The following is a 26,950-nucleotide window of genomic DNA, read 5'->3' on the forward strand; positions in this document are numbered from 1 at the left end:
CGCCTCAACTGTCTGCGTCCCAAATTTAGAGCATATTCGGCTAGCTGAGCGTGGCGGCGGCGTGGCAGCTTACTCAGTATTGTTCTGGTGCTTTCCAAAATAGCTGCGCGGTTTATGTTTCGTACGAATACATAAACTGAAATGGTGTTAAGCCATAAAATATTTTTTTTCTGGTTTAGCACCAAGAGAAATTCAATGAAAGTTGTCAAAGATGCAGAGAAGGTCTGCTCCTTTATCTTCAGCAGTTAAAAGGTTGGCAGGTGGAATCAAAAGAGGCCGTACATCTCCAGAAGACGACCACGTGAAGGACAAGAGAAAGTGCAACCACAGCATAAAACACTTAGGAAGTGCGCAGTGCTGTGTTGGGCGATAGACGATTAACATAGGTATTAAGAGAAGAGTATGGGTTACTGTGCAAAAAAATTAACTATGGGGAAAAGTTTGCACAAAGTGGTCGGCGCCTTTGTTCAGCGCTGACCACAAGCAAATGCAAACATCAATTTCTCAGCAATAATTAGAGCTTTTAAAAGAACTGAATTTTGTGCACCGAACTGTTTGGTTGAGACATGGGGCCACCACGATGCATCCCAAACGAAACTGGTGCAATGCAGTAGACTGTTCTGCCGCAAAATAGCTTTGCGTTTTCTTCTTTATACCGAAGGGGTGGGTTTGTTTTCTATGATGCAAAAAGGCTTTTTCGTGATTGTCTTTCAAAGGTTAAAAACAACTGGTGAGATATCTACTGGACGAACTGGATGAAAAAACACGTGGAAGGATGTCTGAATTTTAAACGAAAACGCAGGATAAACAACATACCCACAAAAGAGCTCTTGCAATTGTAAAATCGAATAATTTGAAGCACGAATTGTTGGAGCACACATCCTATTCGGCAGCTTCTGACGCCAGTTATTTCCATATTTACAGAAATTTTTGATTGGCCTTACGTATCCCGTGAAAAAATGGAGCTACATCGAAAAATAAGTGCACTACTTTTCCCCTAAACAACAACATTTACACGTTATACAAGGAACATTTCCTCTTGTCCTTGTATAGCCTAAGTTAATACGATCGATCATAACGCTAATGAAATCTGAAATATCCCTTAAGTTCTGTGTAAGAACTGACCGCAACTAGGTTCTGGCCGTTGTCCTTCGTAATATAATGAAAAGGCTACAATCGCTCATCTCATATTTTACAGACATACCATCAAATCAAAATTCTACTACTCTTCCTCCTGTTTCAGACTACAACCATTCGTTTATCCGAAAACGAAGCAGTTGTTTGCAACTTGATAGCGAACACCAAATATCCGCCAAACGCAGGAAGTAATCTTGGAAGCTGACAAATATATTATGTAGCTCTTACGCACCTTTACGAGACGCATGGGCAAGAGTCATAATGGAAATGTTTCTGATGACTAGTCCCGCAAAGACTAAAACAGAAGGCCATAATTCACAGAAAATTCCAGAACGTAGTTAACGATGTTCCATTTCGTTACAGAACTCTTGTTTTATGACTGTTGCATATCGATGTCGTCAGCTTGTTCGCCACAGTGCAGGCTGACAGAATGACAGACACATAGTAGGGGCGCTTGGTTTACATGTCGGACACCTGCGTGTTTCTTCCAAGTTTTAGAGACCAGTTGTCATACGAAAAACGGCAGTAAAATACCCCGCGTCACTGGAAAGTCAAATTGACAATAGACACAGATTCATCATGTCCCACGAGAAAGTGTGATTCAGTACATTCCGCGGCTCTCGCTATTCGCAACAATGCCGTCTACATTCACAAATACATTAAGGATAACCCAAGAACGATATTTGGATGATGAAATGAATGCTGATGATTATTTTTGCACTGACTTTTTTATTATTACATCAACACAAACGGGCAGTATTTTGGCAGAATGGTTTCTCATTTGGTAAAATCTGTTAATAGTACTTCGTAACATGTATCTGACATTCGAGGTTAAAGTATTTCCGGAGCTTAATGAACAAACAAATCTTTTGTTAGCTACGAAAACATAACAATAGCTAATGAAAACTGGCTTCGGGAATCCAGGTTACTGCACAGAAGTTAAACAGGGATTATTAAAAACATCGATACAAAAGCAAAGAAAGTCAAAACGCGACATATGACAGTCCGGAAATCTTGGTTAAGGATTTTTCAACCATGAAAGAAAATAACACAATAGATTGGATCTTTCAATGTTTTTCTCCAGCCGCTCCGGTCAGTCGGAAGCTCACACCATTCATGCTTCCTACGAAAGCCATGAACTAACGTCCAACATTTATACACTCCCTCTTCCAGTAGCTACAGTCTTGCTGGCTCATGAACGGTTCGTGCAGAGCGAAGAGCTGGCCGACATAGTTCCTTTGCAAAGAGAAACCTTCTGTGTTGAGTGTGTCTCCGTATGAAACACGTAGAGCACAAATGCAAAGTCGGAAACGAGCAACTTTATTAAACGATTCAAACCTTACGTCTGGCACAATGTTTCAAGAATTTTTGCGGTGTTGGAAACTGGAGGAGGGATGGCCAGTTGAAGCAAGTTTGTTAAACATGCCAAAATGACTATTTGACGACTACTCTCAGACAGATGCCCATGTTTGCGCTAAGGAGAAGCACGCACGTTCAACCTCTATTGGAGTGTTCGGGTTTCCTCAACGATCACGGCGGCAAGCATACGGTAAGTAAGTGTCTAATAGACGACTACCTTCTATACGTACTGAAGTGTTTCTATCAAAACAAATAACAGCAAAACCTTTTGAAAGATGATCGTATAACGTCTGTACAACGGTCAAAGATATTACTTACTAGAGCAAAATCACTCAAAGTGCACAAAAAAATTAAATTCTTTGTTCCTTCTTGAAATTATTAACATTCAGATGAAAGGGGAGATGAAGTTGTTATTTTGACAATGTATTCTTCGGTGGAGGTCGTGAAAAGCGAATTCTTTGAGCACATGATGAACAAATCCTAGCACTGCGAGCAGAAGTATACCCAGACGACTGCGACTGGCTGAACGTGTGCAGTACGTGTACGGCCACACGCACCATTGTGAATTGTGGCGCCAGTCGGTGGCGGCAGCTGGCTGCGGGCGACAGAGGGCACTTTGTGCGGGCACTGGCGCTATCTATTGGGGTCACAACACGCGCTCACACACAGGCAAGCGGCCGGGATATTCCGGGAACGTCGGGCTCCCGTATCACCAAAGCCTTCTCCACAGACGCCTACGGTGCTGGCGCCGTATGTTATTCATACTTGTTTATCGAGACGTCCTCGCGTCTCAATGGTAGGTCTCAATACCTACGTCGAAATCGGACGTCTTCGACACTGATAAGAAATATGCAAATGGTGACTATATGCCGCGAGTGTCACACACAGTGACTTGAAGCCTTGCCATCCCGCCTACATTGAGAGTTCATTCGCGTCCTCACTTTTTGTTCTGTTGCGCACAATACCACGTGTGTAGCCTGCACTACAGCACTTATAAAGTGCATGAGACATGGATTTCGCAACAGAATTAAGAGCTAAACGTCTCAAACTGATGACGATACATAAGCATAGTGTGAGGGAGTAGGAAGAGAACGGCACGGGAGCGTGGTAGAAATATTATAGCCTGCTTGAAATAAGAGAAAAATTCAACCTTATCTGGAACCATTTCTGAGTGGTTGATGTTGGTTTCTTGTGTTTCGTTGAACCTTCAGAGACTTTTCAATTTGTTTACTGCGCCTTTGGCATTCGAATGGGGGAATTACGTAGAGGTGTGTGTGATATTTCTTCCTGTGCATCTGGGCATGCGCTGCCTTTAAGATTAACACTGCGAATCGTAATACTTTAACAGAGTTCTAGGATCAGAGTTACTCGAGGAAATCTCACAGACATACAACTATTTCCTACTTTTCCGCACGCCACAGAATCTTCCTCTACGAATTCTGCAGAAATAGTATCCTCAAGAAGGTACATACCTCGTGAAATGATTTAATCGCATCTCAAGGAATTGAAAACCATACTTTTTAGTTTTAAAGACTTCATAAATATGTCAGATTTAAATTGTGGTTAATTCGTTGTCCCACTTATCCATTCTGCTGAAATTGGTCTTTCAGTCTCCGTTAAGCTCTAAAAGTTTGACGCAAACACTAGCATGACAAAGCTTTCGGATAGCTATGATGTGTGTTCGAATGCCCCAGGCATTCGTAGTAGAATATTGGCGGCAGAGGATAAAATTCAACAACTAAGGATTTTAGACAAATCCTGACGGGCTACAAGCAAAGTTCTAACCTAATGTTAGCCCGAACACCACAGAACTTATCCAGGAGTTTATCTTGATTAAAGAAACACGAAAGTATAGATAACACGTCCAAGTGATTTAAATGAGACCTGCTGCCTCGAAAACCTCGACTATCCGAATGATTAATTTTTTTTTAACTACAGTAAATCCATTCTCACCCCTGAAGTGTTCCTTGAAATACCAGTTCTATTTAGAGTCAAAGAACAGAAGCAGTAAAAACTAGGTGGCAAGTAACACCACAAGAATTTTAAGCTCAGTGCTTTATGGTGCTCTAACCTCCCTGGTACTGCCAGAAAAATAGCAATGTTTTCGATGAAGAAAGAAACGAAACCGAAAATGAAGGACATGAACCGCTACCAAATCTATCAAGACAGCCTGTCATTGCCCGAGGGTTCAGTTGGACGTTGATTATTTAAAATGAAACGCTTTCTTCTTCAATGCTCAGTGAACATACTACCCGGTCTTCGCACGCAGTACTGGCCTCCAGGAAAGCGAATCATATTAGTGGATAACCACTGTCGTGCAAATGCAGGCGTAACACACGACCGCCGATTCCTCCAGCGAGTAACCAAATAAATCTCTCTTCAGAGACTGGCTGGTGTTACCCGCACTAGAATGTAGATGTGCGTTACGCGACAAATGATGCTGCAACAGCCTAACGAAGAGGAAGTATGAGTGCATTTTAATGTCTCATTAAGGTGAAGTAAATTAGAAATCGTGCGTGAACTCATTTGCCCATGGATGTGGGAGAACATTGGTGGCGACCCTGTTAATGCATCCACCTACGAATCAGACAAAAAAAACAACGGAACGCTGAAGTCGTGATAGCGGACTGCATTTTGAGCTCTTCATTCCTGGTTTTAAACCACAACAACACATGTTTAGGAAATCTGCGAAGGAAGGCTACACAGTTATTATCTAGCAACTTTGTTCATCTTTTTGTTACACTGCACTGAAAACTTCAATTCATGACCACATACAGCATCCTGATACATATATTTAGTTATTACGAATCGAGGAACTGTAAATGTTCTGGCACAACGTACGCACTGGGAAACGCTGTCATGACCTGCGTATTAGAGGTATTCGGGGCAGAGCCATCGACAATTATTTTTGTTGGGATTTCTTCATATCTTTACAGCTCAGCTTAATTTTTCACTACGCATTTTTACTCGGAACTGAAAACACACAATTCGATTACAAAATTAGATTTTATGTTTTATGCTTAGAGGCAGATAGCAATACGAAGAACCCGAAAAAAAGAATGCAAATATAAAACAGGTTCCTACCGCCAGTACATTCAAGAAGTAATGGACTTCCTGCGGTTTTGAGGATGAGTAGGCTACTTAGATCAAACTAAGGAGATGAAAACCACTTCCACATGTAACCATGTCATGACAGAAAGCAACAAGTCGTTGTTAACACAGCGTCCTCAGACCACAGTACAAAGTCAAAATTTTTGTGGCTTAATCCAAAACAGAAGAGTACCGCTTGACTACTCGGTGCTTCATGCCTTCCCCTCAACCACGTCGTACAGTATCCGACTAAGGACGACTTCTTTCTGCACTGATCTTAAACAACAGTACGGTAATAAAACAACAGTCCCTCGTGTGTTCAGTCTTGTGATGATACTGCTTAAACGTGCACTCGTGTGGCAATGTTAGCAGGGAGGTGTGTCCAGCAGCCAGTCGTCTTTGTGCCCGTTGGCACTTTCGCAAGCTGGACCGTTGCGTCCTAAATGCAACTAGTCAGTTTAAGGGATGAGAATGCCACGAAGCACAGGGTAGGTCTGGAAGCTATTGGAACCACGTTATGTCCACCACTTCTCTTTTCCTGTCACTGTTTGTATATCGTACTCGGAGAGGGGAATAGGAATTTTAAAAGATTACTCGTAATGTACGAACTTCGAGATATGTTCAGCGTATACAAGCTGCACTATCCCGTTCAAAATTGAAGACAGCACACATTAGTCAATTGCACAGAGAACACGTTTATTATTACCTCTATCACACATATGGCTGTACGTATCATTTTCTCTGATATAAAAACAATCTAACTACATCCGAAGCAAAATACGACCCAGTCCTGTCCTCCAGGCCAGGCACACACCTCGACTGGATTAGCACGTGGATGTAATAAGTACATATAGAGTACAGTGTCGGGTTTGCGCTGTTAATGACAAAGTGAAAGGTACCAAATGACTCCAGTGCCATCAAATAGTCTGCTCCATTTAAAGAGTAGCAAGTAGGTCGCTGACATCAGTCACCACCAGTCGGATGGATCAACATCAGCGGAGTCACGTGCCCTCACGTCACTCCTTCTTATGACTTGGTGCACAGCCTGTTAATCGTGAACTTTTGCTTCCCAAACCGTTGCTGTGTTCCTTTGACAGACGCATCTATCAAGCTCGACATATTTAACTTCTTCCACAATACTCAGCGAATATTTACTTGGATTTTTGTTTTATTTCATGTGTGACTACATTTCGATTCTGTCGAACAGAACAGTTAGAGGCAGAAAGCACGTAAACCGGAAGTATGGTCTGTCAGAGTTCACAAATTGTTTTTTAAGTCTATGTTTGTTTAAAAGTACTAAGACGCACTATTTCGAAATTTCATAGTGTAGTTTTAACAGAATACTTTCCAGATATTTAAAAAGTGTTGCATAACAGGTCGTCCGGTAACATCTACCCGAAACATTGATTGCGACTCAAAAAAATGGTTCAAATGGCTCTGAGCACTATGGGATTCAACATCTGAGGTCATCAGTCCCCTAGACTTAGAACTACTTAAATCTAACTAACCTAAGGACATCACACACATCCACGCCCGAGGCAGGATTCGAACCTGCGACCGTAGCAGCAGCGCGGTTCCGGACTGAAGCGCCTAGAACCGCCCGGCCACATCGGCCGGCTGATCGCGACTATTTTGAACAGTACAATGATGTGCAAAACTTACGGACGAAGTAAACTGCACAGCCGGTCGGTGTGGCCGAGCGGCTCTAGGCGCTTCAGTCTGGAACCGCCCGACCGCTACGGTCACAGGTTCGAATCCTGCCTCGGGCATGGATGTGTGTGATGTCCTTAGGTTAGTTAGGTTTAAGTAGTTCTAAGTTCTAGGGGACTGATGACCGCAGATGTTAAGTCCCATAGTGCTCAGAGCCATTTGAACCATATACTGCACATGCTATGTCACTGCCAAGTAACATAGCTTAATGAAACTTAGATCGTACAAAGAAAGAACTGCCACAGTATAGGGGGGAGGTAAAAAAATATGTCACGAGACAAGCAGCAATGACACTCTTATTCTAAGACAATAATTACGCTTAAGTCACCCCGATTTATGATGGTCCCCTGGACATTGCGAAAGGACATGATTCTTAATAGTGTGTGTGGTCACAACGGACGCCGATGCGTGCTCTCAACGTGCTCGCATGCTGGCCACGATGTTCTCGTGGTAGGGCGTTCCGTTCCTCCACCACCCTACTCGATGGTCATTGATGCATGTGGACGTGATGCAGTACGCCTGCCTAACGCATCACGCACGTACTCGATGCAATGTAAGTCGGGGAAAAGGCCTTATTCCTCTCTTTTCAAGAGCTCCTCCACCCGCGCAGATCGATGCGGTCGTCATTGCCATATATAAAAATAAACTCAGGGCCGAATGCGCCCCTCAAAATACGCACCTGGGGAAGGACTACAGTGTCACAACGTTGACCGTTGAGTGTACCGAGCTCCAAGATTTGGACGTCAGTATGTCCACGCAAGATTATACTTCCCTACATCATGACACCTGGACCACCAACACGATCACGTTCGACAATGCTGGGCGTTACCCTCGTATGGCGAGGCGTGGGAACACGTATTGCGCCCCGGAACGTTGTCGAACATGACCGGTTTCGTGGTCCAGGTGTTATGGCCTGGGGAAGCATAATGTTGAATGGGAATAATGGTCTCCAAATCTAGGAACACGGTACACTCAGCGGTCCATGTTACTATGACGCTGTACTCTTTCCCCGCGTGCGTATTTTGTCGGGTGCATTCGCCCCTGACTTCATTTTTATGGACGACAATGCATCGAAGAGCGCAGGCGAAGGAGCTCTTGGAACGAGAGGATATTCGGTGTATGGAGTGGTCTGCACGTTCCCCTGACTTAAATGCTATCGAGCAGGTGAGAGTGTTGGGGAGAGGTATTGCAGTGCCTCCACATGCAGTTGTCAGCCGGGTTGGCGTAGGAATGGAACGACCTCACAACAACTTGCGGCCAATATGCGAGCATGTTGCAGAGCATGCAACGCCATCCGTGATGATCAGATACACTATTAAGGACCATACTCCGCCTTTTTCAATGTCCAGGGTACTATCAAGACTTCATATATTAATATGCTTTGAATAAAAGTGTCATTTCTGTTCGTCTGAATGCGTATTCCTTTCAATTACCTTCTGCATTATACTGTAGCAGTTCTTTGTATGAATGGTCCAAGTTCCATATTACGTGGCAAAGACACATGATGCGAAAGTTACTTTGACCCTTACGTTTTCCACGACAGTGTATATATTGCTGAACTATGCAGCTGACGTACCTATTTACGAAAACAAATGGTTTGGTCCTTAGACGCAAAGCACATTCCCACAATATAAACGTTCGCGAATGACTGTAGTGACACCATCTTTCCTACAGCCAAAATTGAAGAATTCTGTCGGGAACGTCTAGTATTCTCCACAGCGATCACCAAGTAACTCTTTCTCTCGCTCACAAGTATCTCCGCTCTTCGATTTAGATATGTGCATCTGTGTGTTGGTCCCGCTTTTCCTGTTTCCTTATCTGGGTCAAGATCCTTTGATTACTTTTAGTTATGGATTTGCTTCTTGCAATGAGCGTCAAAGGTAAAGAATCCCTAGCGCCAATTTGTGATATAGTGTGAAATATTAGCTTGTATTTTTGCTGTTGGAATTGAAGATAATGTGCTAAGGAATGTGAACAAGGCGATGTTTATCTCCTCTGCACAAAAATGGAAAACGAAGGTTGAGCAATCGTTGTAAGTTTCTCTCGCTCACTAGTACCTCCGCAGTATTAAGTCCATAGCGTTGTAAACACACTGTGGTCCTTCGTGTAGTTTACAACGTAATGCCTCTTGCAACCTGCAGATTCCTAGGACGCCGAGATTAGAGCACACCACAAAATTGGCTTCATTGATTTTTGAACACGTACCTTTTTAAGGCTTTAGCGAAGGTTCATATTGAGCCACTAGAAGAGCGATCATGAGTTTTCACCCCACAACAGTCCGACATTTGCCATTAACTGCACGGCGAAATGCACTGGCGTTTGTAAGGCAATTGTCTGCAAAAATGACTGCAGCAGTTTCGTGACGAACCGCGTATCATCGACTCAGAAAACGCGTGTCATCGACTCAGAACAGTTGATAATGTCAACTGTGTATGTGTGTGTGTGTGTGTGTGTGTGTGTGTGTGTTCCCCTCACGTCACTGCTATGATCCTCTAATTTATTGTAGAGTTAGCAACTCCGATACTGGCTCATGAACGAATGTAGGAATGTGCTCTAGTCTCAGAAGATTGGATCGTGAATAGAGGAATGAATGAGGAATGTGCTCTCCACAGACAAATCTACTGGAAGTCTGCAGAATGATTTTCGTCGCACATTCATCTGCGAGGAAAAATGCCAGCTGGTGAAATCAGAGGATCGCTGTGGAAAGAGAGTGATGGTGCTGGTGGCGGTGAAGCCTTTGTGTGGGAAGGCATCATGATGTAAGGGGATACGAAGCTCCTCATCTTGATGGTCGTTGCACACGGTTAACGAAAGAGCACAGATATTCGATACCGTAACAACACTCGCGACCTTTTGCAGATAAAGGACAATAATACTCGACCACATCGGGCTGCGCTGGTGGATGAATGTGTCGCATGTGAACATACCCACCGGCTGCACTGTCCAGGGATGTCTCTGGATTTGAAGCCTATAGTGAGTCTCCCGGAAAGCATTGTGGGAGATTAACTGCAGCCAGCCAGCAATGCTTTCTTTTGGAGAGGTGTAGCTTCGATTTGAAAACTTTTCTAGTAACATAATTTGAACACGGCTGCATGTCAAATGTCATAAGCTATCATTAACCTTATCCTAGTTCAATAACTCTTCCGATAGCCTGTTCAGGAAATATGCACTCTTTCCCTATGTTTAACTTTTAGACGCTATTGTAGGGAAGCTTGCTTTCTTGCTCAAAAGGATATTTAGTTGGTTAATAATGCTGTAGCTAATATATTTGTTCCTTCGTATTTGTAAACATGGTATAAAGTGGATTTGTGGACGAAAGGCAGCGATGCATAATAATTTAAACGGGGTTATTCGATGGTGGCTTGGTAAAGTCAGCGACACTAACTGTGACATACTGCTGTCGGGAAGAAGAAATCGGAAGTTGTTAGTTTTCACGGGGGAAGACATGGGAATCTCGTTATCAATCGCGGAATCTACAGCAGCGAAGTCTTAGTTATCCATATTGATCATTAGAATTGTGCGTTCTCCCGTTTTCCGACCACCTCCTCCTTTCAGCTGCTGAAGTATGACCAACACCATTTTGTCTGCATTGCTTTGGCATCATATTAGCCCTCTCTGTATACATTTATTATAACGCTTGATTATAAAGCCAAGAATGTAAGTAAAACGAAACGCAAATACTAACGGTTTGTCTGCGCCCCTCAGATACCCTGGCGACGATTAGTATGTTATGCACACTGAATCAAATCCCATACTGTCAGTAAGGGATACAGCGTCCGCCGAAACGCATAGCTTATGTAGAAATGCCGTCCTTAATTTTGGTTGTGTTCACATGTGATGGGAAAGAGACAGGAAGGAAATAATAATTTCCAGACGCACAGGGCATTGCGGCAATGCAGCGGCGAGGGTTGAAAATTTATGCTGGACTGGGACTCGAACCTTCCCTAGAACGGTTGCCTTAACCGCCTCGGCCATTCGGACACATTTTCCATAAGAGCCAAATTCCCAGCTTCCCACTCGCCGCATTGCAACGAGACCCGTCCATTAACCCCCTACTAGCAGGCTTCTGATTTCCGTTGCAGTTCGGACGTTGGTCGTGCATCCGCACTGACACTTTTTCAAACTGCGGTCGCGGCTATAGGTATATAGACATGTGTGGTGTCTGTTGTGTGGCACATGTTCGACAAAACAGACACCACTCATATCTATAAAAGTCACTGCTCCTGTGTGTGACAGCTGGCAAGTGAGCAATCCCTTCACAACATATTCTGTACTTACATGAAACTTTCTATAATGGTGATACGCAAATGGGACACCACGCAGAAAAGTCCTGGTGGGGTGGAGTGACACGAAATGCTTCAATCTTAATGTACTTCAGGAAAAACCCCACGATATAAACGGCTCAAAATTTGCAACGCCCTCGTGACTTGCTTGGTTTAAATTGGAAACCTCTGACCAACAGTGCAGCAATACGTACCGCTTCATGTGCGATGGATGTAAAAGTGAACCTGCAGTTCACAAGAACGCGCTGTCTCTCCAATCCTGGACGGGACAATGCGGCTTGGATGCACTATTCAGTGTGTAAACATGGTTCGACAGGTCGTTTCGAGCTTAAAACGTGCATACGGATTTCGGCACGGAGATTGTCCGCGATATTGGCTTGCACCGCAGCTACATAATTCGAATAACCAACTTCTTCCACGAGGCAGAGAACATCGAAGATCTGCCACATAGCGATCGCTTGCAGTCATGAACACCAGCTGAAGACAGCTACCTAGTAATTATTGCTAGCAGGTCCACCGAGGGGAATGCAACAGAACTACTTATTAATTTTTTGGATGTCTGCGTCGACCCAGAGAGTACTCAACCGTCTCCACACCATAAATTTGACCTCTGGGTGTCAATTACTACCAACAGCACAACAATGCCCCCGTCCCTTCGCCGACACCGCAGTGCTCCTAGGATGGAATCGGGTTGTCTTCGGCGACGAGTGCAAGATTTGTCTGGCGCCTGATCATCTGTCATAGACAAGTGTGAAAGCGGTCGGTAGCAATGTACGTCTCAGGTATGTAGTCCCACGGGTTTGGCACGAAGGTGAATCAGTCATATTTTGGGTCGGTATCATGTACGGAAGTCTTGACTGGGTTCATCGATGTCGAGGGTTACGGGTAACTAGAAGACAGTACTGTATCTGGACGAGATCTTCCAATATTTTGTCCGGAGCAACACATCACACCCGTCTCAAGAAAATTTTCCTCCAATCGCCAGGAATCACAGGAGATGAACGGCCTGCGTTATCTGCTGAATGAACGCGACCTAGCGTGCTTGGGACTAATTGATACTCATGCCGCGTCGTCTTAGGAACTCTCTTCAACAACTGGGTGACCACAGGATGGCCTTCGTCTAAGAGAGGGACAGGCTGTAGCAGTAATGTCAGTTTGTCTCACCCTTTTTGTAGACACCGTGCCAACGATGATCCAAGTACGCTACGAGGTCTAGGGTGGAGAAACACGATATCTAATGTTACCAAGCTGTAAATACTCAGTAAATCTTCGAATAAGTTTCATGGTGCATTCATAGATCTTTTCCCACCGACTTTAAGCCTATGCACATTCACAGCCGGTTGAAAACTTTTTTCCGAGCAAATTATACGATGCATTTGTTAATGTCTGTATCTCCGACGTCTTTCCATGGTCAGTAGACACATCAGATCGCCAAAACCAAAACAGTTCTGTTTTCAGTCCTCTTAATGGGTTTATTAATCAGTGTGGTACCAAAACCAAATTGTATTTCTTGACAAGGCGTTGCTGAGCAGCATTGTATATCAATTGTTAAAGACGAATGCCGCTTTTAGTTAATTCTTTAGCGGAACAGGATGTCCAAACTGACGGTGTAACTAGTGTTTTAGCTACACTGAGCTTAATTTGAAGCGCAAGTACCTCATAACGACTAGTTTTTATTTGTCTGTATATAACATGCATGACATCTATACGTTGCGATAATTAATTTGGTTCGCATTTTGGGAGCTGCAGAATAGCACAGCACTTAAAAGAATTGTAGTCGCATATAGTAAAAGTAAACTATTTGGTCAGTACAAAAGAAAACCCTGAAATGAAATTGCTGCGTACAAGCAAAGCAGATCAGCGACTGAGCTTGTACTGTAAGAACGAGCACAACGGTAAGAAGCTCTAAAGTTCTTTCATTTGTCGAGTGTATCGTGAAGGATAGGCAAATGCTCACTCTGGTACAATTTGGACATTTCCAAATTACAGGGTGACAATTATTGAACTATATGAAATAAAATCGTCGTAACTTCTGAACGGTCTGCGTTAGGACGCTCAAACTGCACGGTTGTCCGCGCGACGTGATGGGAATTAGTACGAGCATGGTTGGTACGATCCAGCGACGAAGCCCACTTTCATTTGAATGGGTTGGTCAATAAGCAAAATTGGTGCATTTGAGGGACTGAGAATCCGCATTTCGCGATCGAGAGGTCTCTTCACCCTCAACGGGTGCAATGCCCGAAAATTACCTCGAGCAATTAAACAGAGAACCATCTCGTGGAGATAACATCTTGGACCTACCGATAACAAACAGACCCGAACTTTTCGACTCTGTAAGTGCAGAACAGGGAATCAGTGATCATAAGGCCGTTGCAGCATCTCTGAATATGGAAGTTAATAGGAATATAAAAAAAAAAAGGAAGGAAGGTTTATCTGTTTAGCAAGAGTAATGGAAGGCAGATTTCAGACTACCTAACAGATCAAAACGAAAATTTCTGTTCCGACACTGACAATGTTGAGTGTTCATGGAAAAAGTTCAAGGCAATCGTAAAATGCGTTTTAGACAGGTACGTGCCGAGTAAAACTGTGAGGGACGGGAAAAACCCACCGTGTTTCAACAACAAAGTTAGGGAACTACTGCGAAAGCAAAGAGAGCTTCACTGCAAGTTTAAGCGCAGCCAAAACTTCTCAGACAAACATAAGCTAAACGATGTCAAAGTTAGCGTAAGGAGGGCAATGCGAAAAGCGTTCAGTGAATTCGAAAGTAAAATCCTATGTACCGACTTGACAGAAAATCCTAGGAAGTTCTGGTCTTACGTTAAATCAGTAAGTGGCTCGAAACAGCATATCCAGACACTCCGGGATGATGATGGCATTGAAACAGAGGATGACACGCGTAAAGCTGAAATACTAAACACCTTTTTCCAAAGCTGTTTCACAGAGGAAGACCGCACTGCAGTTCCTTCTCTAAATCCTCGCACAAACGAAAAAATGGCTGACATCGAAATAAGTGTCCAAGGAATAGAAAAGCAACTGGAATCACTCAACAGAGGAAAGTCCACTGGACCTGATAGGATACCAATTCGATTCTACACAGAGTACGCGAAAGAACTTGCCCCCCTTCTAACAGCCGTGTACCGCAAGTCTCTAGAGGAGCGGAAGGTTCCAAATGATTGGAAAAGAGCACAGGTAGTCCCAGTCTTCAAGAAGGGTCGTCGAGCAGATGCGCAAAACTATAGACCTACATCTCTGACATCGATCTGTTGTAGAATTTTAGAACATGTTTTTTGCTCGAGTATCATGTCGTTTTTGGAAACCCAGAATCTACTCTGTAGGAATCAACATGGATTCCGGAAACAGCGATCGTGTGAGACCCAACTCGCTTTATTTGTTCATCAGACCCAGAAAATATTAGATACAGGCTCCCAGGTAGATGCCATTTTCCTTGACTTCCGGGAGGCGTTCGATACAGTTCCGCACTGTCGCCTGATAAACAAAGTAAGAGCCTACGGAATATCAGACCAGCTGTGAGGCTGGATTGAAGAATTTTCAGCAAACAGAACACAGCATGTTGTTATCAATGGAGAGACGTCTACAGGCGTTAAAGTAACCTCTGGCGTGCCACAGGGGAGTGTTTTGGGACCATTGTTTTTCACAATATATATAAATGACCTAGTAGATAGTGTCGGAAGTTCCATGCGGCTTTTCGCGGATGATGCTGTAGTATACAGAGAAGTTGCAGCCATTAGAAAATTGTAGCGAAATGCAGGAAGATCTGCAGCGGATAGGCACTTGGTGCAGGGAGTGGCAACTGACCCTTAACATAGACAAATGTAATGTATTGCGAATACATAGAAAGAAGAATCCTTTATTGTATGATTATATGATAGCGGAACAAACACTGGTAGCAGTTACTTCTGTAAAATATCAGGCAGTATGCGTGTGGAACGATTTGAAGTGGAATGATCATATAAAATTAATTGTTGGTAAGGCGGGTACCAGGTTGAGATTCATTGGGAGAGTCCTTAGAAAATGTAGTCCATCAACAAAGGAGGTGGCTTACAAAACACTCGTTCGACCTATACTTGAGTATTGCTCATCAGTGTGGGATCCGTACCTGATCGGGTTGACGGAGGAGATAGAGAAGATCCAAAGAAGAGCGGTGCGTTTCGTCACAGGGTTATTTGGTAACCGTGATAGCGTTACGGAGATGTTTAGCAAACTCAAGTGGCAGACTCTGCAAGAGAGGCGCTCTGCATCGCGGTGTAGCTTGCTCGCCAGGTTTCGAGAGGGTGCGTTTCTGGATGAGGTATCGAATATATTGCTTCCCCCTACTTATACCTCCCGAGGAGATCACGAATGTAAAATTAGAGAGATTCGAGCGCACGGAGGCTTTCAGACAGGCGTTCTTCCCGCGAACCATACGCGACTGGAACAGAGAAGGGAGGTAATGACAGTGGCACGTAAAGTGCCCTCCGCCACACACCGTTGGGTGGCTTGCGGAGTATAAATGTAGATGTAGATGATGGAATAATGGGTGCGATATTCCTTGATGGCACGATGACTACCGAATGTGAAGGATTTGGAAGATGATTTCATCCCCATTATCCAAAGTGACCCTGATTTCGACAAGATATGGTTCATGCAAGACGGAGCTCGACCCCATCGAAGCAGGAGAGTGAAGTCCTTGAGGAGCACTTTCGGGACCGCATTCTGGCTCTGGGCCAGTGGCTTGGATCTCGATTGCCCGCCATATTCTCCGGATCTGAACACATGCGACTCCTTTTCATGGGATATGTTAAAGACAAGATGTACAGCACTAGCCCCAAAACCATTGATGAGCTGGACACAGCCATTCAGGAGGTCAACGACAGCATCGATGCTCCGACACTCCAGCGGGTCATGCAGAATTCCGGTATCCGTCTGCACTACATCGTCGCCAATGATGCCAGGTATGTCGAACATGTCACAACCTAAATCCGAATATCTGTAGTCACTTTTACATGTTGAATAAAGTGTGTGCACGCAGTAGTTTGTAACCAGTTAATTTTTTTTAATATAGTTCAATAATTGTCACCCCACGAGTGGTTATACCTCCATGCAGCTATCAGTTTTTTCGCTTTGGTTTAATACTTTGTCTTGTTACCAACCATCCAATTTCTTTATCGTGCAGAGACGGCTATGTCAATCAATGAAACCATCTTTGTACCTTTAATAAAGCGTTAAGAAGCAGCTGGCGAAAATCGTATTTACTTACCGGAAAATCCATGTTACCTGATGAAAAACGACTTTAACCTGTTACGCCTTTCGTGAAAGTCTGAAATTGAGACTGATTTCACGTTATTTCTAACGGCACATTTTACCCGAGAATCTTTACTGGACCAGAATGACGTTTCTGTGATGAACATCTTAATATGGTTGCCCAAGAATCAACGGTCATCTCTCATCAGTGGTGGATCTACGTATCTGCGAGTCCTCTCACTTAGGTGTTCTCTCACACTATGGCACCTGTGTCTTTACCTCCAGCTCCACTTCCAACTGGCTGGACGGTTCTCTCTATACAAGTGCAAGCTGAGATCCACTCTGTAGAGAAAACCGGGACTTGGCCCAAACGACGACCCCCGCCACTCTGGCCCTCACAGACGCTCCCTTGGGTTGTACTTGGGCCACAGGAGAAGCCACACTCACCATCCGCCGATTTACCCTACGTTTTATGATACGCCTTCCTACTTTCCCACCCATCAAGAAGTACCTGATGGAATACAACATTCTGTGGAGTGGATGGCCTATTATCCAGCTCCACAGGAGACTATGCTGCCCTCTTCGCCACGATACTTTGGAAGACATTTCTACTTCATTTTTAATATTAGGATCCACGTCACACTCCTTGATTTCCACATATTTTCACGTGCATGCAGCTTTATTTTGCTTCATAATTTGGGATCAATTTATGGTGTGTACTGTTCGAAAAACATGTAGTTTCGTCTGCTTGGTTTCTTATCCGTTCATCATTCCTTTTTATCATTTATATATTTGAAACGTATAGTTTAGTTAGAATTCAGTTACTTTGCTAACCCTGATTTAATTTTTTATGCTTGCAACTTTATACTCTGCCAAAACTATGCATGAAACTTGACACTCACTGTTGTACACTATACAAAAATGTAGTGTTAAAACGAAATACGAACCCAGTGACAGATCTCACAGGTACCTCACGTAATCTGCATACAGCGGTTAGCCTCATAACATCCGTTTGATGTACTGAGCAAGTTACACATAAATATAGAAACAATTTAACGTACTGATGAGTACGGAGAGGTAAGAGCTCTCCGACTACACTGAACTGCTTGAATTCGTGACTGGACTAGAAGCTAGATGAAAAATATTTCAAATGACATGAAGCGTCATGGCGAAGATCAGGAACACACAAATCTGACATAACTTCGCTCATTTCACGGAATGCATCTGCACAAAACCGATTGGGACATCCGAAAGGTTGAGACTTTGAGAGTCATATACGGGACGAGCAGAGTTCAGTTCCACACTCGTTTAGGTCTTCCTCAAAATGGAGAAGAATGATTGTGTTTTTCTAAGAATAGATTACGGCCATCACCCACTCCATTCTTCAACCGACGTGGCGCTTGATTTCTAATGACCTCACTTCCCACCCCTTTTTTCTTCTCTTTTGCTGCTACATACCTAGAAAAAAGATCGTAATGGGCATTCCTTGAGACAGTTGCCCCGCTTTCCACCTACGGGGAGTTGCCGGTGCCTGGACTTCCCTGACAGAGACGTCCCAGACCACGCACCCACGAGGCGCGGCTCAGAGACGCCGCAGATCGCTGGGGCAAAAACCGCTGCATGCTGCGGTGCGGCCGGGGCCGCAGCCGGCTGGCAGCGAGCGGTGCTAACTACCCTGGAGGCCCCTGGCCCCAGCTTTCAATTTGGCACACATTATAATGCGGCGGGTCCGGCCCGCCAGCCGCCACTTCTCACAGTCGGCGGGCCGCGCCGACGCTGCTTTCGCGCCTTCCTTCGCAGCCGCTCTGCATTGGGACCGCCCCGTTGTGTGTTTCAAGTACTCTGCTGAGCCTCCGTGATGAAAAAGCTGCCAAAACGCGATTCAAATTGCTGCAAGCGAAGAGTCTGGCAATAAAGCTGACTCGATAGAGCGCACCGACGGCCAAAATCCGACGCGGTATATTACTTCGGCGTTTTATTCCTCGCATCTCTCTATACAGTCAATTCAGTTCCCCTTGTAAGTTCATCTCTACAGGAAAAGAGCTCTTCATCTCACGGCGGAGAGCTGACACTCGTGATATTTCCGACGGCTGACATAACTCCTCCGTGATCTGAAGCCTTTCAAGTGATTATCCTTTCCTTTGTGCGAATGTATCACAAAGATATTCACACTGAATTGACAAAAAAATTTATCTACATCATACTTTGTACGTAGCTACATCATACTTTGTACGTAGTGATTCACTTCCAGAGATACGTATTGGATAAGACGACCAATACATCATTGCTTGTTTCCACGTTTAAATTTCCTACGAGCATTAACGCAAATTCTAATTCGGCGCGTGAGTAATACGTTGTATCCTTACCACACGAACTTGGCTCTACCTCTCAATAAGCGTCAACCGCATTCTCGACAAACGTTAAGGAGTACTGGATAGTTTCGTGCGCGCCAACTGTTCCGGTACTTCGTGTCTGGATTCAGTCACAGCTAAGATTGGCTAATGGGGAGTGAAAAAGCGACATTGGAAAACGTGAAAGAAATAGTATGTAAACAGGTTAGACGCTGATTACATACTTTAGTCTTGAGTCATACCTCGTGTTCATCACACGGAAGTGAGGTCTGGCGAGGGGGTCGGCTTATAAATGGTGTTGCTACTTGCAACAGCGGTCTCGATACACGCCGTTGTTCGTCATTACATTTTCTTCCTCTTTGGCTTCTTGCTGTGAACCTGAGGCATAGTCCTCGAGACAGCCACTGACGGAGTGGCAGCGGAGCTGGGGACTCCGAATTGATAATCGCTTATTTGCCATACTTCAAGAGCTCCGAACTGCGTGCCGGAACTGAACGATCAGAACGCATTGTCATGCGCTTAAATCGTCTCAACAGCGTGCAATGCTGCCATATATCAGTGTCCATACTGAAAACGTTATTCCCTCATCATCGAACAGGTGAATCTACATTGAGATGGGATAGACAATGCAAACTCGTTCCTTTCTAAGACACTGCATGTATTTATCGACTGGAAACGACACATACTTCTCAGAACTTGTGGCAAAGAGGGTGAAGAACCACTGTGCTGCAACTGTGACATCTGAGAGACCTTGCAGCAACTTTCAAATAAAATAATGACATATATTTCCCGTGTGTTAAGTGTGAGCTCTCGGCGAAGAGAAGTAAGGATGCCGGTTCTCCAAACAGCGGTTTCATAATGTAGAAGGAAATAAGTCAGATTAGTATTTAACGACTCATCCGTTACAACGTAGCACGAGCTCGTGTACGACAGGAATTGAAAAGGGCGCGCGATTTCCAAAGGAGTCATCCAGGCAGTACTCTTCATTGGGTCAGGTTTTCCAACGCAAATCTACGATGTATCGTGATTATCAGCAAGGATCTGAAATTCGCACCTTCTGAATGAAAGTCCACTGCCTTGAAATATGAACATAATGACGTGTGTAATGACCGGTTAACTTAACTTCGTGATTTTTTTATGGGTTATCTTATTTACTTTTCAGTTGCGGTAGAATAATGTTAGTGAACTTGCTTTCACCAACCCAAGTAACACACATGCCCCATGCAAGCAGTTGCAACCCAAGAAGCTTAAGCAGATCACTTACCTTGCAAGATCTCTTGACACCAAAATGAGACCATGTTCAATAGATGGCTGCACGGGGAGAAATTAGCATTCTCCATTCAGATATCCCAGACCCCCGTCTAGATCAACATCCATACTCTGCAAACCACTGTGAAGTGCATGGCAGAAGCTACTTCTCATAACACCAGTTTTTAGCATTTCTTACCGTCCCATCAGCATATGGAGCGTGGAAGAATGATTTCTTGAAGACCTCTGCGCGCTGGAGTAAGTCTAAACTTTTCGATCCCAATGGGAGCTATACGTAGGAAGGTTACAGCCTAGTGTATGCCTAGATTTCTCACTTAATACTGGTACTCGTAACATCGTAGACTTTCACGGGATGGTTTACGTCTACCTTCAAGCGTCTGTTGCATCAGGTTTTCACCATCTCTGTGCCGCCTCTCCCAATGGCTCAAACAAACTTGTGACCATTCGTACTGTCATACTGTATTCGGACTTCCTCCGAACTAGCGATATGGCATTCACCCATCGCGTATCGTCTAGGCGATTGCGCCTGCGTATTCTCAGCGAGCTATAGACAATAACAATGTCACGTCTGGTTCCCAGAAAATAAAACGCAAATTTGCACGATTTTCATTGCACTCCAAATTTACGGAAGCTCGAAACTATTACAAAACTTTAGCGATTAAGAGACAAGATTCTTCCAGCAATGGCGTGACGAGGGGCGGAAACAATTTGGCGCGTAACAGGTGAGAGTATGGAAAGAGCGTGCTCGCAGCAAGGTATGGGTGTGCCGACCAGACATGTGGCATGGGCCGCGTGGCGCGTCTCGGCCTGGGGCGATGCGGCCCTTGCAGGGCACACGTCAGCAGGGCTGCTCGCCGCAACGCGCGCAGGGCAGCATCGGCTAGCGCCTCACACCCCCGCAACCACGTGCTCCAGCCACACATCTGTCAACGCTACTCAACCCGTTTACCATAGCATCATTGTTGGTGCACATTTATTAATATAACACTTGTTCATAACATGAAGTGAAAGCTGTCACTGCTGTACTGGGCAAATCACTACTTCCTTCTCTGAATGTTGTCTTTACAATTACCAATAGCGACTACTATATGACAGCTTGAAAAATTGGGTCCCACATTTTTAAGCGCCTACGTACATGGCATTGCACTTCGTTTCCACTAAGCAAAACATTTTTTCTCCTTACTTACATGTATCACAAGCGACGCCATTTTTTTACCTCTGCAATGAAATTTACATTGTTGGAAAGCAAATGAAGCAAAGCAGAAAAACAGTTACGTATGCACAATGAAATTGGAACCACTGTACTTTTTGATACGAAAAATGATCTCGCCTACAAATGAACGTTAACGTCGTGGAAGCTAGCATTACGCGAATTTATCAAGAGGACGAGATCCGTTACAAAGATTCTCTGTAATCACTACGTAATTCGATAATTTGCACTGATGATTAATCAAGCGTAACATAGTCCCTGTTTGCAAATCTAGCGATTTTAAACACACATTTAGCATGCACAGAAAAGGCGGGCTGCAGACAGTGAAATAATCTGTAAGTCGAGGCAGAGAAAGCAGTCCCATTAAAGCGGTGACAGCAAAAGCGCAGCAGTAGTGCGTCGTTAACTGATTACTTACCGAAACTGCGACTTGTACGCGTCCAATTTACACCCTGCTGCTTTATCCCAGGGCAGCGGACGACGTGGCAGCGGTTTATTCCAAGAGTCTCCTCCGCCGAAGCTGCAGTGATGTTGCACAAGTGACATGGCGACTATCAGCGGCCGAAGTCTGCATAGTAACACGGGTGTACGTCACGGGGCCTCTCCGCACGGCCGCGGAGCCGGCCGAGGAGGAGGGCGCTGGAGGGGGGCGACCTTCGCCGGCTCCTGCCCGCCGTTCAATAGGAGTCAATCGCCGCAAAACAGCGCATTACACGCCCGAATCGCGTGCATCGCGACCTTTGGCAGCCGATGGATCCACAAAGGTGCACGTTTTCGACCTGGAAAACAATGAGAAAATTCGTCATTAGTCCGAAAGTCGGGACTGGGAGAGCGAGGTGGGGGGCCTAATGGAGGGGAGACAGATGCTGAGTGATCTCAGGGCAACATGGCCGCCGGCCTTGCGAAAAGGAGAAAAAAAAGTCGCGAAGCCAGCGCCGCGCCGTGGCCGCCTGACGAACTCGGCGCTCGGCTCGCCACGGCAAGACAAAATGGCCGTCGCTCAGGCGCGGCTTCGCCGTATTTTGCGGGTTCAATAATTTTTTCCGTGGCTTTCGAGGTGAATAATTCAACTTTTTTGTACGTAAAACGGTGTTCCGAGAAATGATGCATCTTATGGTGCAATGAAAGTTAACTGCCGAAATTTAGATTACTCTTAAAAAATTGATTTACGGGTACCCACGTGGCGTAGAATGCTCCGCTATACAAAATAACACAAAACTGATAATTTTTAGACACCTTAAAACATTAATGCACCGTTTCTAATAATTATTTTTAGAAAATAATTTTCACGACTTCTGAAAATTACTTCTAAAAAAATTATCACATTTTTGTGACGTAAGTAGTGGAAGGTGGTCGGGATCATATGGCATTAATTTACATTAAGAGTGTTAATCCGAGTGAAATGAAATAAAGTGCACAGAGAAACACGAGAAAATACTGGCAAACGACACTGATATGTAACATGATAGCAAGCAAAATGTACCATTCGAAAATGTAAGCAAAGGGAAAGAAACAACACCCGCAATAATTTTGTTTGTAATTCAATAGACAATCTATGGTGATGGAAACGACAATATATTGCTTACATGTTAATTGTCTGACATTCATATACTGACTACAACAGCGTTTATGTCTCTAAATACGATAACAGCTCGTCGGCATCTAAGGGTTGTTCTTAACAAGGAGAGAGTTGGAGTTGAAGTGTTTGCCATCTAAACTGAAAGAAGAAATTCAAAATATACACTTTCTAAATGCACGAAAGTAATATAAAATGTAAAATATGTGATACTCCCAGACGAACGAAATTCCGCGTTCAATTTATGCTGAAATTCGCGGCGAAACCGAGGGAAGTGTGTCAGTTGAGCAGAGCGCGGGCCTCGGGCACCCTCTGCGGGCCCCTCAGACATGTGCTGTGCAAAAAGGCCAAAACCAGCCGGCGGCCTATTTGATGGATGAAAGCAATCGCGTACAGCCACTGCACCCAGGGCACACACTCTATAGCTCTAATATACACCATCCTCCATTTTTTCGTCGTCGGTGGCAAGGGGTTGAAACGGAGTGAATAAATGACTGGAAAAATGGCCAGGATTCGCGATATAGCCTTCAAATTATTGGGGTCACCGCCCAAATGGTAGCCCCACCCGTATTCTCCAGCAAATAATCGCTCTTATTATAAAATTCGTTCGCAGTGTTGCAAAGTCCAATGATGTACATTTGGGAATAGTTATACAAAACTGGGAATTTGTGTAAGGATGAAAAAATGTCTGAAATATAATAATCAGATATCGTCAAATGAGTTAAAATTAATACATCGAAGTGATTTTTGGGGTAGCTAGACTGATACATATTTGTGATGGATTAATATGATCCATAAGACAGCTCATTTTGAGGCAACGCTGGCACAGAAAACTTTGGTCAGAGTGATATCCGGTGACCGAACGCGAACATCGCGTATGCCATTGCTCAGTTCTCTCAGAATACTCCCTCTACCACCCCTGCCTAAATACTCCATGTGATTTGTTGACAGTGAGGACTTATTCGGAAGAAAGTGCAACACGAATTCAATGAACACGGAAAAATAGCTGCTCTTGGATAACATTTCCTTAAACATTGCACAGAAATGTGTGCACTATTCAGTAGGTTTCATGCTCAATAAACTTCCCTCAGAACTGAAAAAAGAGTGATAGCTCCAAGTCTTCAAATCTATGATGAACCTTTTTTTTTGTGGCACTTATCTTCTGTTCTGGTCAGAAGTTTCTCACAGTAGTTGTGAACTTTTCTCTGTAAAGTGTTCTTTTTCCTGTACAGTTTCTAATCAGCGTTCTTTAACAACCATGTACTATCTCGTAACATGACCCAGTATCTTTGACCTCCATGGTCTCGTAGAACCCGGTAAATAAGCAAAATAAAAAATAAAATTCCGAATTCGGCGGAACCGAAACACCAGACGTTAAGACTACACTTCGCATAACAAACCCGATGTGAAATAGAAAACAGCCAGTACCGCAACTACAGTGCCAGACTGTGGTAACGTACTCGTATTAACATTTTATCAACGGGAGCATATACGAAAATTCACAGGGATTACTACCCTGAAACGACATGCTGCCCTCTCTATTTCTAGGAATTGTCGACGTACGGTACGTAAACAACATGTAGTAAATTTTTATCAGCAACACTCCGATAACGGACGTAGCGTACACTTTTGGGTGAGCCAGTGGGTGTCGTGGCGTTGTTAAGGGAGGCACTGCTAGTACACTAACATACCAAACATGACGTCTCATCTGCGAATACCAGCACTCCACCGTGACCCATTCCGTGATAGTGCTTTTTAACTGTTCTCGCAAAATGCGATATAATAATAAATCTTTAGCAAGGAGCTGTGTTCGCTTTTTTTATACCGTTGTGAATTGTCTCTACTAATCAGTTTCCAATATAACATTAACTTGAATAATATATGAATGTCAAAATTTAGATTTTCACGTTTGAAATGGATTTAATCTTTGATGCAGTAGGTGAATTTGACATTGACCTTAGACCAGAGGTGTGATGAATGAAATGGAGACTAGTAAGGATACAAACTCAATTTCCCAAAGGAAAATAGTTATCATTCAGATATTGCTCCTTGTAGATGTCTTCCAATACCACAGATTAATAACACCAAAAATTACGGTACATCGTACAGGCGAAATTATTAGATGTAATTCTGCACCAGCTTAGGTAAACACGAATATGAATATACCGCAACATTTGGAACAAGGAAACAAACATATTTTCAATATAAATTGCACAATAAATAAGTAAGGAATCATGACCCAACATTAACGTGCTTAGCAGAATAACTACGTCACAAACCTTAGATGGAAATGACTAGCATAGCTGCCGAACAGTTATTTCTTTGGCACCTCAATAACAGCGCAAAAGCAAAGTCAACATCTAAGAATTAAGAATTAAACATTACAATATCACTATCTCCGACACAGATTACTAGGCCTTAAAGGAAACAATAAGACACACAATAAGAGGAGAAAAGGCAATGATGGAGAACCAATCAACTGTTCATTAAATCCGCTAACATTTCGAGCCTTGTACACCGACACTTTAATAGTAGCTATAAAAATGAATATGAGTATAGAATTACATACTTTGGATTCGACTCATTATTTCACACAAGTCACAAATACCATAAAATTATCTATCCTGTAACAGAACCGCGTGTGACTATACAACCATCATGCTATGAGACTACCTAATGTGGCGTGGACCTACGGTAGATATTTAAGCTCAGCAAAATTTTGATTGCGAATTCCAAACTCTATACCTATTGCCTTTTCGTTCCTTGCTGACAGTGACTGAAATGAACCATAAGCGAAATAAATGATAGCACCTCTTCGAAAGAGCATACGACAGCAATGTTTTGTAAAAGTTAAATGCGTGATGAAGCCGACCACTTTGTGTTTCCTTCATATTCCGTCCATCGTTTTACCACACTGACAGTTTACAACATTCAGTAATGCTGCATGTCATTTGCAGGTAATAACTTCTGTATATATTACATGAATATCGAATTTCTGGAGTGTACTTTAGGTAGTATCTAAGTTGAAAATTAGTAGTTAAGCCATGCAAGTCAAGTTTCGTGTACCCATAATATCTGTGATGTAATGAAACCTCCTTCCGTTTATTCCAACTTCCCGGAAAGCGACGTCCCATCCACAAATTTTAGTAAACAGCCTACTGCAAGCAAGTGTCCGCTCCCTTTCTCTTTTATGGCGCAAAACACTTAGCGGAGATGTCACTGAGTACAAAATGTTACCAGTGAGTCCACACGTCAATTACTATTTAATAACTACGTCATGCTAAACAAAAATAATAAAAACTCACATTCCACACACGCAGTCCTATGTGTATCATCGACTTATGAGTTGCTTCAGTGGATGTGGTTGATACGGAAAACTTAGCAGCTATCCAATTCACTAATCTACACTGATTACCGGTCACCAAATGGGTGATACCTGAAATGCCTTTATGCAGACTCCGGAAGCAGGATGCAATGATAAAAATCTTTAGTCAATACATTTAAGTACCCTACATTTGTAAATCGTATTGTCCGGAGATTCATCACTGCGCCTTGTTTCAGAAGTCGGCAAGTATCAGAAAACTCTTGCAGGCACCGCGTCTCATTTCTCTTGTTCCATAATACTTTACGTTTTTCGCGGTAGTACGTAAAATTTATTTCCTTCAACTGCATGATACTTTAGATTCGTCAGATGTTGATATATTACTTTACCTTCTTGGCAGTA

The 26,950-nt window shown here is 43.7% G+C and overlaps 1 long non-coding RNA gene across 1 annotated transcript in view; it reads right to left on the reverse strand.

The window, feature by feature from the left end:
* The window catches only part of LOC126176297 (uncharacterized), a 186,966-nt gene extending 164,790 nt beyond the window's left edge, over positions 1–22,176 (reverse strand). The window contains exon 1 of the long non-coding RNA XR_007535640.1: positions 22,069–22,176. This is a non-coding gene — a long non-coding RNA (uncharacterized LOC126176297). The remainder of the gene's footprint in view (positions 1–22,068) is intronic.
* Between the last annotated feature and the right edge of the window lie 4,774 nt (positions 22,177–26,950).

The sequence above is a fragment of the Schistocerca cancellata genome, chromosome 3 (assembly GCF_023864275.1).
Source record: "Schistocerca cancellata isolate TAMUIC-IGC-003103 chromosome 3, iqSchCanc2.1, whole genome shotgun sequence".
NCBI classification, from domain to species: Eukaryota; Metazoa; Arthropoda; class Insecta; order Orthoptera; family Acrididae; genus Schistocerca; species Schistocerca cancellata.